Consider the following 12,500-nt stretch of genomic DNA (forward strand, 5'->3'; position numbering starts at 1 on the left):
ATCACCACCATCTCTATCACCACCACCACCATCAACTACAGCAGCCACCGCCACCGCCACCGCAATCTTCACTCTCTTGTCATCACCCGCATCTCCATCAGCACATGCGGTATCACCGCCATTCACAAGCGCCTACCGACTGTTCAGTTTTTCGGATCCAGTTGCGCATTCAAATTTGCTTCCTCGAACTCGGACTCTGGAACTCGGACTCTCAGACAAGGACTCTCGAATACGAACTCTCTAATCTGATTCTCAGACAAGGACTTTCAAACTAGGACTCTCAAAATCGGACTCTCGAATTCAGACTCTAAAACTCGGATTTTCGAACTTGAACTCTCGAACTCGGGGCTTTCAAACTCAGGCCTTAAAACTTGGACACTCGAACTCACAAACTCAGACTCTCGAACTCGGATTCTCAAACTCGTACTTTCGAACTCGACCTCTTGAAGTCGAACTCAGGTTCTAAAACTTGGACACACTGCCTCTCAGAATCAGATTTTCTTACTCGGTCTCTCGAATTCGGACTGTCCAACTCGGAGTTTCAAACTCGGAATCGGAGGACACCTCTGCCCTCGGTCTGTATAGATAGTAGTAACTAGTCCTGTTCATCACAAGCCATTGACTAAGAATATGTTATCTAGGTGCTGTGTACTTCAACATGACAAAGTTCTTCTGTTATTACTACTAACGAATTTACTCAGAACAGAAGTTCCTTGAAATTTGACTTTTTCATTTTGGTTTTTAAGCGAGGTTGTTGATCCAACGCCTAATATTTTTTTCATCTAATATCTGCCAACTCACTATGAAAACAAAATTCTTTGCAGGAAAATTTGTGAGTGATTTGAAAGTCTTTACAAACGAGGGACATGAGAAAGAAAATGAAGTAAAAGACGAAAGAAATTAAATAAACACCAACAAAAATACTGATGTATATATATATATATATATATATATATATATATATATATATATATATATATATATTTGGTAGGGGGTGCGTTAGTAAAATAAATATAACTACGGGAAGTCATTTTCAGATGCATCAATTCTCCTCCGTCTGCTGAGAGAGCGTTTGCCAATGTTCACACGACTTTTGCCGTGAATAATACGACATGACCTAAGGCTGCTTCCTGCCTCTCATTTAGCTTCATTTAATCATCATGGCTTCTCACGAACATTTTTAAACTATTCTACTTGCATGCTAAGAAAATATAATAGGTTCTAGGATTCTCTTCTAGATAATTTTCGTGGATTACCGTCTGTGATATCCCTACGGACCAGATTCACACAGGATTCTTTTATTACAGGAGACTAATCTTTCTCTCTCTCTCAATGTGTGTGTATATATATATATATATATATATATATATATATATTCCTACAATAAATCCGTTTTATTGCTTTCCTTAGATTGTTCTGTATCAACCTCTTCGTTTTAATATTATATCTAAGGACAGAAGCATTGGAGATGTGAAAACAATTCTAGGTTATCACCCATTCATATACTAAGCTGATTAACAGCTTTGCATTAATATCTTTGACGCCCTCCGTTATCCAGGAGGAGACACACACACACTCACGCTAAAGGGAAAGAGTCTGTCTTGTACCGTGATATGGAAACTGAGCGGCAAAGGTTAGCACGGTAAGGTTCTGCATCCCTGTCATGCACTTTTCACGCCTTGAACAGCACGACGACGTCCCGGGTTGAAAAAAGCGACGTCGTGAAGGGTGATAATGTCGTAGTCGATGCGTGTGAAAACAGTCCTTAATGTCAATGATTGATCCTGGAAGCACGGTGTCTTTCCGTCCATGTAGAACGGTGGAAGGTCGATGTATGTCTAGACACACCAAGGACGATTGTGTATAAAATGGAACTGAAAGCGTTCTGGTATTCTGTCGTACATAGAATACCAAATGCATATCAAACTGTATCCTATCTTGAATGATTGGATGGGAACCTACCCACTTTAAAGAGATTGCATCAAAAGAATGTATAAAAGAAGCCATAGGGACACTTTAGTATATGAAATAAACAGAAAGACGAAGATATTAAAAAAAAAAAAAGAATACGAAAAGGAAAAACGTTAATGAATTTTAGCGCGAGAATACTTAATGAATTCAACCCCATCTTCGGTTCTTTCTGACGGCGTGAGGGCTTCTGAAACCTTTACTTTCTTTTCAAGAATAATGAATATTTTTTTTTCCAAACTCGATTTTTGAGCAAATGGAAAGACATTCCAAGGCTTTCCGCTTGATCTCTCTAGTTTCTGTCTGACCTCGGTACCCTCTGTAGTCAGGTTTTGGTAGTCCAACACCTTAACATCTGGTTACGGAGGATGACTGCAAGGAACAGACTTTACCAGCACCACCTGAATTCTGTCTTGGCACCATCTGGGGATGGAAGCACCTCAATTTATGAAACAAGGATCAACAGTGGTATTCTTAAAAAATTCTTTCTCTATATAGATGTTATATAAATCCTTGGAAGGGAAAGATTTATGTAAGGAAAGAATTTTTTAAGAATACCATCTTAAGAATCTTACGGTGGTATTCTTTAAAAAATCTTTCCTTGTATAAATTTTTCCCTTCCAAGGATTTATATAAGGAAATATTTTTTTAAGAATATCACCGTAACACTTTAACCGTAAAGTTTTCCTCAGCTGAATGACAAGCGCTTGGTGAAGGTTGCATCAAACATGGAAATCACGAATACCAGTGACAAAGAGAAATACTCTCAACCAATACAGACATGTTCATTTTCGTCACCTCCTCCCTTGACGTGAATGAAATCATCGGGCGGCATCCTGGTCATAAAGCCCTTAAGTTCCTTCACCCATGCCTTAGCATAGGGGTGGCATTGAAATGAATGAAATAGCCAGGCGGCAACCAGGACCATAGGATCAGTACTGTCTGGCACGGCAGTGATTCTCAACGTATGATATATGAACCACTATTGTGTCACAGAGGTCCACAGATGAGGTCACAACACTTATGGGAGTGGATGTTTTAGTGATGCAGTTTAATGTTGAAACTTCAGGAGGCTAGAGAACAGTAATACATAAGATAATGGGATACGTTTGGAAAACACGTAGAAAAGTCCCTGGGTTAAAAAGAACGTGAGTTTTATGTTTACTACGAGGTTCTTCCCTCAGCTTAATAGAATTGTCGGTCATTAGCATAAAACAAAATCTAAGTAGTTCTTCGTGAAGAGTGGGGATGGAAAGGAAATTGTATATTTTGTCAACAAACCTTCTTTGAAGGAGCTTCTCATTCCAACACCGGTGCCCCTACCCCCCCTTTTTTTTTTTTTTTTTTTGCGAACGCAGGAATACTCTTCTTGCCTCTGTTTTTTGGGGGGAGGGGGAAGCGAGAAAATCTTGTAGATCTCTTCCTTTGAAGATCTGTCGAGGTATCATGAAAGACTTCTTTTTTCTTGCCGATCAAGGCCGTTTGGAATATTTTAGTGATTTCTTTCCTTCGCGTCCGGCTTGTGTACACAAACTCTTGAGCCTCCGAGGATCATCCTACTCTTTACATACGGGTGAATGGTTTGGCTTCTGGTATCGCTCGTGATATTCTGATATTTTTGTATCACATCTTTCTTTCAAGAAACCTTTGAAGTCTTGAGTGTTATGACTTGGTGGTTTTGCTTTTGTAAAAAATAACCCCTTCACCATCCCATTTTTTTCATACGAGATAAAGAAGTTTTCTTTATCATAAAACAGGTCTCAGAGTAATGTAAGTGTAGTTACAGTCAGAAAATTAGTGACTAGGGGATTCCTGATGATATTATTCTGTGTTGGAGCGGTCCTCGCGAGATAAAGAGGAGAACTGCATGCATAATGTGACAACAGGCCTGGAGGCTTTGCAATTGAGTGAGTGTCATTCTGGCACCAAATAAGATGTTCTTAGCACAAAGTGTGTCCTTTACACAATGCCACAGACAAGGCAGGAAAAAATAAATGAATGGAAGCCAAAAAAAATTACAAAATTTTCAGGATTTGAGGCTTGAGTTCGGTGCTGACCATTGAGTATAGCAAGATTTTTTTATTATTATTTTGTGTGTGTCTGCCTCCTGGATTGCACACACACACATCCAGGAGGTGCCAAGATAGGAGGGGAGGAGGGTGGAGAGGAGTGGAATATATGGGAAATGAAATGGGTGCGAGTGTTTTCTATGCCTTTTTCTTTTTGGCTACCCCCCGTTAAAGGGGTAAAAAGCCTTTGTTAAAAACCTTTGGTATATGGTATGGTGTGTGTGCGTGCGTGCGTGCGTCTGTGGATGGACTCTGTGGGTTGTGTGGGTGTAAGTATCTGATGAATCGTCTTCAAAGCAATAATCCATCAATGACCTAACCTAACCTTTCCCATCACGGAGGGTGTAGGGTGCGGGGGTGGGGGTGAGGGTCAAGTCACATTTCAGAGGAGGGACGGGAGGCTACATGAAATTGGGATATTGAGAAACCATTGAACTGTTTACTTCGTTTGTGTTCATTTGAACAGCAGAGTAGAACATGTACTTCTCTTTGAACTCCTATGAGGCAGCCATATAAGTAAACACACACACACACACACACACACACACACACACACACACACACACACACACACACACACACACACACACACACACACACACACACACTCACTCACTCACTTGTACACTTTATTTGAAGAGAAAACTTTTGAAAACCTGGATGTATTTAGTTGCTGTTCGAGTCCTTTGTCAGTAAGAAGATAAAGCCCATCAATTCAGTGTTGCCTTGAAATATAGAAAATTCAATCTTCAAGCAGCGTGGCGGCGTGTTTCCAATCCCGTAATGCTAAAATGGGGACAACAGGACAGCTACAGGGTCCAACAGAACGCCTCTCTCTCTTCTCATCATTTATTTTCTCATCTCTTCTATTCTATTCTATTCTATTCTTTCCTCTCCTCTCCTCTCATATCTTCTCTTCTCCCATCCTATTTTCTCTTCTCCTATCCTCTCCTATCTTCTCTTCTCCTATCCTCTCCTATCTTCTCTTCTCCTATCCTCTCCTATCTTCTCTTCTTTTCTCTCTTCTCTTCTCTCTTCTCTTCTCTCTTCTCTCGTCTTCTCTTCTCTTTTCTTCTCTTCTCTCTCCCCCTCCCCCTCTCTCTCCCTCCCTCCCTCCCTCTCCCCTCCCTCTCCCTCCCTTCCTCCCTCCCTCTCTCCTTTCCTCACTCCCTCCCTCCCTCCCTTATTCCCTCCATATCCCTCCATCCTTCCATCCCTTCGTCCTCTTTCGTCTTTGTTTGTTAATCAACATTTTCATCATCTTGCGTGACCTTAGCTTTCTTTATGCCACTTTTTTCTTGTTGTCTTACTTTCCTTCCACCCTTCTCTTACTCTGGCATTCTCTCTATATCTCGTTACTCTTGCCGAGATATCAATGTCCTTCTTCGTATTGTCTACCTATATGTTTCGCTCTTTATTGCACTCGACAGTTGTTGCAGCTGTTCAGTCCTCAAAACAAAGCGTTGGACCATTGGGGAGAAAGAGATGTATTTAGGCACACGTGCATGCACACAAATTCTCTCTCTCTCTCTTTCTCTCTCTCTCTCTCTCTCTCTCTCACACACACTCTCTCTCTCTCACACACACACACACACACACACACACACACACACACACACACACACACACACACACACACACACACACACGCGCGCGCACATGGACATGCACATGCACACACACACACACACACACACACGTACACACTCACTAGGTGTGAGACAGGACCCCCGTGACTGTTGCTCCTTTCCTGTATGCTACAATTAGGTAAACACGCACACACACACACACACATTTACACACTCGGTGGCACAGTTGGTAAAGCGCTGGACTGGGAAGCAGAAGTGCTCCCAGTAACCAGTTCGAATCCTGCCCAGGGCCGAAATTATTTCGGTATCGCTGTGCCTCGGGTCGTTACTCTGACTCTCGTGGGCGGGGAGTTGGGTGTGTGTGTGTGTGTGTGCAAGGTCATAGCATTACCCATAGATCGGACCTACGAGCTCTGAGCTCTCTTCCAGGAGGGAAATAGCTGTCGATCACGAGTCTAACACATGATCCAAAGACCAAGTGAATACACACACACACACACACACACACACACACAGATATAGAGAGGGAGAGAGAGAGAGAGAGAGAGAGAGAGAGAGAGGGGGGGGGGTGATGACATGTCACACCTGGGAGATGATGTGATAGGATGGGGAAGAGGAGTCACAGCCGTGTAATTATTTGGAGAGCTGCCGCGCCGCCTCCGGCATCACGGGATGTCGCGTGCTGCCGGGGAGTAGGAGTGTATCCATAATATGATTAATGTCTCTGTCACGGAAAGGTATTCAGTTATGAAAGGTCATCCTACAGGTTGCCTTTAGTATATATTTGTGCAAGCATATGTGTATGTATGTGTACTCGTATGTGTGTGTTTTTGTACAATATGTCATCTTCGAGTTTTGAAAATGTTGCTTTCGAGAAGGCTTTTCGTGATGAAAATTTTTTAAGTTGAACATTGCACGTGCGGTATTGGCACAGTTTCTCTTAGCGTGTTCATACACGTACGACAGCGCACAACAATGTAAATGTTCATTGGTGTAAAAGGGATTTCACAAAAAAATAAAAAATCGAACATACCTACATACACATAAATGATACGAAACGTGGATTTGCTTTCTGAAACATAGTTGTGTTCGTGTTAGTAGTTCTCATACAAATATACACACGAAAATACACAAAGAAAACATGAGGATGGTTTTCAACGCTGTGCTGCCAAGCGTATGATAACGGTCGAACGTAAACAAGCCTTTCCCAACACAGATTTTCGAGTTGAGGTCTGCTTGGTTCATATTTCCCCAAGTTCACAAGTCGAGTGTTCGAAACTCGTCGTGCGTATGAATGTACATGTGTGTGTATGTGTGTGTGTGTGTGTGATAATAATATAATAGTAATATAATAATGATAATAATGATATAATGATAATGATAATAGATTTATTGGGTATAGCAGCATTACTGCTGAAAATATACATCTTACAAGATTATAACAATACAAAACTATAATTGTGGAGAGATGATGTTACAAGCATTCAAAAATAAGAAGAAAAAAAACAGTAAGCTGAGGAATAGGTGTGTAGTACAACAATGTTAATTCTTGTTGTTGATTAAGTCCACAAATGTCGGTATGGGGCTCTTCTTATACTGGTCGGTGAGTGCTCTGATCGGCTTGATAGTATTATGGTGCTGCACCTGCAGCCGTGGTCGTGGTACCTGTGGAGGTAGCAGGTTCCGGTGCCGAGGATGTTTAACTAGGGTGACCGCAAATGTCCTCAGACTCTGAAGATAGCAGTCAGTAAGGGTGGGTAGTCCTAGTGTGGTGAGAGCGTGCTGATAGGTGATGTATTCATTGCCAAGGATTGTGCGACAGGCTCTTTTCTGCACTTTCTCCAGCTGTAGCTGCTTCGTGATTGTGAGTAAGAAGTCCCAGGAGGGTGATGCGTACACCAACTTGGGTAAAATGAAGGCAGTGTAGATGGTCTTGAGATCTTCAGCCTGAGCCCCTAATGAACTCGGCGTGTGCGTGTGTGTGTGCGTGTGTATGCGCGTTATGAGCGCGTGTGTGAGCGTGTGATTCACCAAGGTCTTGGATCACCTGTTGGACTCGTGATAAACAGCTATTTCCCTCCCGGAAGAGAGCTCAGAGATCGTATATGACCGATCTATGGGTAATGCTGTGACCTTACACGCACACACCCATCCAACTCTCCACTCACAAGAGTTGGAGTAACGACTCGCAGCGTAGCGATACTGAATTTATTTCAGCCCTGGGCGGGATTCAAACCCGGACCTCCGTAGTGGCAGCCGGGAACTCTATCAACTACGCCAGGATGTGTGTGTGTGTGTGTGTGTGTGTGTATGTGTGTGTGTACAGTATGTATGTGTGTGTGTGCGTGTATGCGTGACTGTGTGGAAAAAAAATCAGGAGAAAATAAAATTATTGACGTACCGTCACGCGGGGATGATTTAGACTGGTGATGTTAAGTTGACTCCGTCGTTAATTAAAAAAAAAAAAAAAAAAAAAGGGGGGTTCAAATTTACCCATCAATAAATTACCACGCATGGCGTTAAGTTCTTTAGTGCATTGCATCTAAAGACAAAAAATACACAGACAGCTTAGTATAAACAATCTCCAGCAGAGATGATGAAACGAGGGTCTATTACCAAGGTCATGACCTGAATTTCACCTCCACTACTCTCCCCCATTATTAATCTGGGAGGGATTTTTCATTACCGTTAGTAATATATATCTCATGGTAAATATCCGAAAGTGTTTATACAAAAAATAAAAATAAAAACTGTGAACATTTCGAAGGCAAAAGACAATTAAATTATTAATGAAGTATTTCCCACTAGATTATCATTATTAGATGGGGGAATGGCAGTGCGAGGTTATATTATAGCCTAGGTCATGGCTTTCACTACCAACGTAACCTTGAGTATGTATATTAAGCTCTCCTACTTGTGTATTCATGTATATTTTGTTTTTCTCGTGTTTACCTTTTTCATTCATAACCCGTGGTAAAGTGAAGAATTTACGCATTGTACTGTATATGTATATAGATACTTACATATGTACATACATAATATATATATATATATATATAATATATGTGTGTGTGTCTGTGTGTGTGTGTCTGTGTGCGTGTGTCTGTGTGCGTGTGTGTCTGTGTGTAAATGTGTGTGCATGTGTGTGCGCGCGCGCGTTTGTTGTGTTTATGTACGTGTGCACATAGACTTTAAGAACGAAGGTTCAAGGGTGTGTCACCATTACGGCAAGTGGCGAGCTGGTATCGATTCTGCTTTTGCACGACGTGGACTCAGGTTCGAATCCAGCCTTTGATGTGTGGGCAAGGCTAAGTTGTCAGCGTTGGTTACAGGTAGGAGGAACGTTCTGGTGTAAGTAGGACTGCTCGGTCTCGCCAAAGGAAAACAGATGATTGCATGTTGGAGTGAACGTTGATGACGTGGAATTGGGGGATTGAAATTTTATAAACCAAATCTTGTTGGGCACGTAAGGGGAGGGGGTAAGGAGAGAGGCTTAGGGAAATTGGAAGGAGAAGGAGAATGAGAGGTGGTTATAGAAAAGTGAGGTGTATGTGGTAGATAGGAGAGGAGAGAGCTGTAGAAGGAAAGGGAGAGAATGGAGAGAGAAGATTGGGGATGATAAGAGAGGTGAAGACGGGAGAAGGGGAAAGAAGGAAAGGAAAATGAAAGAAGGAAAAGGGAAAGAGAGGAGGAGGAAAAGCAAGGGAGGCAGATTTAAGAAACGAGGAACGGAAATTGAAGGGTAGAAATAATAGGAAAAGAGAAGAGAAGAAAAAGTAGAGAGGGAAAGAGAAATTAAGGGAACAATGTGAGCTGGGTGGAGAGAGGAAAGGCGAAAAAGGGAATGGGAGGAAGAACAGGGAGGGGGGAAAGAAGGAGAGGAGGGAGTGGTGGAAAGAATATAAAGGAGGAAAAAGGGAGTGGAGGAGTACTGGGAAGGCAATGAAGAGGAGAAGGAATGGAGTGGGAGATGGAGAAAACGGGAGAGGAGAGACGAGAGAAAAGGAGAAGTTGGTAGGTGGGGGAGAAAAAAAAAGTATTGTTGGAAAAAAAATAGTGGAAAGGGGAAGAACAAAACGAATAGGAGGTGAAGGGAAGGGAGAGGAGGAGGAGAAAGAGGAGGAGGAGGAAGAGGAGGAGAGCGGCGTTGGTTCTGTATCTGCAGCTTTAAATCACGCTTCCGTTTTGCCAGACGAAATGCAAGAGAGTTGTCTAAAGAAAGAAAGAAAGAGAAAAACAGGGAAATTTTTCTCGTTTTTTTTTTTTCGAAATTGAGTTTGAGTCGAAAAATGATAATGCCGTCTCTTTTATTCCTGTTTTCTTCACTTTCGCCGCGATTTTTTTTTTCGCAGTATCACATGTCAGCGGCCCCTTTTCCTTCTGTATGGTGCCGGGGATTTGGGTTTAACTTCTTCGCCAAAATGAATTTTAGATTCTATGTCTCGGCTTTATCGGACAGATTTCTTTGACAGATTTGGCCGACAAAACGGACCTCGTTGGGTCCATATATCGTTTCTAACCCTCAACTGTATGGAATCGTCTGGTCTTAGCAAGAATAGAAATCTAGAAAAGGTTTTGTCTTACCAAAAGGGTTATCGTAATCTCGTATCTGCCACTTACGTTCCTGTACTTGTACACAAGTATACACCCTTGATACATTTCTTGCGAAACATGATAGCTCGACAACAAGCTCAGTAGACACGTATTACGTCGCCTCAGACGGGTTTCTTGGGCTGAATAGAATCGCCTGACAGCAGCAAGATGAAACTTAAAGTTGAAAGATTTTACTGTGAGTCTTCCTTCAGAGCTCGAGAAAGTGTTGGGATTGGAATGGTATTTCCCCTCAAAATACACACACATACACGCGTGCGCGCGGACGCCCGGATACTTACTCTTACTCTATCTATCTATCTATCTATCTCCTTCCTCTCTCTCTCTCTCTCTCTCTCCTTCCTCCCTCTGTCCTTCCTCCCTCTCTTCCTCCTCCCTCTCTCCTTTCTCCTCTGTCCTTCCTCCCCCCCCCCTCTCTCTCTCTCTCTTCTCTCTCTCTCTCTCTCTCTCTCTCTCTCTCTCTCTCTCTCTCTCTCTCTCTCTCTCTCTCTCTCTCTCTCTCTCTCTCTCTCTCTCTCTCTCTCTCTCTCTCTCTCTCTCTCTCTCTCTCTCTCTCTCTCTCTCTCACACACACACACACACACACACACACACACACACACTCACTCACTCACTCACTCACTCACTCACTCACTCACTCACTCACTCACTCACTCTCACTCTCACTCTCACTCTCACTCTCTCTCTCACTCTCTCATTCGCCAGGACCTCAAACTTGCGACGGCCCTGACCACTTCATACTGCCACTGTTAGGAATTATTGACACAATTTTACACATACATATCAATACTAAACACTTTTATGTCTATTTTAACTTGTTTTGATTATAATTCCAGTCAATCTGCCCTCCTTTAAATCCCTCTGTCTTTTTTACAGAAAATTACTCGCGAGCTTTTTTTCATTAATCCAAACTTGGATGCAGCTCTGTTTTCACTGTATTCACGGATCTTAATTTCATGGCTGTTAATTTCTAATTTTGTAAATTTTGAATTCTGGTCTTTCAAAATTTTCATTTATCATTTTATCTTGTGTTCTCAACTTTCTGTTATGTAGGTGTTTCTTGTCTTTTTTTATAGTTTTCTTTCATCCTCGTACATTCCAAAAATTTTAACATTTTCACCATTCTGCTCTTTCGTATATTTATTTTTTGTAGCTTTCCCCTCTTTTACTTCACTCTTCTGTGTTCATTTTTTTTTTTTTTTTTTTATTATTACTTGATCACTTGACTCCGGTCTTGCCTCTGGCCGGGCAACACCGACGTTCGATGAAAGTAGAAAAACTTGTTAACATTTTGCTTGAGATTTCCGTAATGGAAAAGGAAAGAGAGAGAGAGAGAGAGAGAGAGAGAGAGAGAGAGAGAGAGAGAGAGAGAGAGAGGAGAATAGAAGAAAAAAAAGAGAAAGGATCAGGGATAGGGGAAGTGGAGGAGGAGGGAAGGAAGAATAAATGAAATGGAAGACGAGAAGGGGGTTAGAATAAAGAAAAAAAATTACGAAAAAAAGGAGAATTTTTATCAAACTCGTGTGAAAGATCGCAAGACAGCCAGTAAGGAGGGAAGGAAGGAGTGAAGAATAGTGTGGGGGGGGAGAAAGGGGGAGGAGAAGGAAGAGGAGGGCGAGTGAGGGAGGGTGGGAGGAATAAGAGGAAGGAAGGGGGGATGGGTAAAGATGGAGGGCGGAAGGTTCGAAAGGGACAAAGGAATTGAGGGAGATCTGACTGACACGAAGCCAAGGGAAAACAGCCACCTGCTATAGAAAAACACCTTCATGGCGTGTTTGTCTATTTTCAGCCAACCTCTCCTTCTAGTCCTTCCCTCCCTCCTCCTCTCCTCCCTCTCTTTCATTCTCTCAAAGTTTGGGTTCAATTGCTATTTCTTCATTGATATCTCGTGTGTCGTATGTCTGATACTGGTACTCTGTTAATGTATTTATTCATAGAAAAGTAGGTTCATCATGAGAGAGGATGATCCTATTGTTTGTTTGCTCAAGGTTGATAGAAACGACCTGGAAGTTTACTGACCTCTTCCAAACCGTAGATCTTCTCTTGATAAAAAAATATATCTGAAAATTGTGATCTACAGGATGAAATGTGTTATCGACAACTTGTTCACGATATATCGTCATAAAGTTGGACATTTCCGTCAACTCGTGGTCACACGACAGAGAATGGATAACACTCGTGTCCACTATGAGAGCTTGGGGAAATCAGGTTTTCAACAACAACAACAACAACAACAACAACAACAACAACAACAACAACAACA

This window comes from Oratosquilla oratoria, chromosome 35 (genome assembly GCF_046742065.1).
Source record: "Oratosquilla oratoria isolate Oo_2021 chromosome 35, ASM4674206v1, whole genome shotgun sequence".
Classification (NCBI taxonomy): Eukaryota; Metazoa; Arthropoda; class Malacostraca; order Stomatopoda; family Squillidae; genus Oratosquilla; species Oratosquilla oratoria.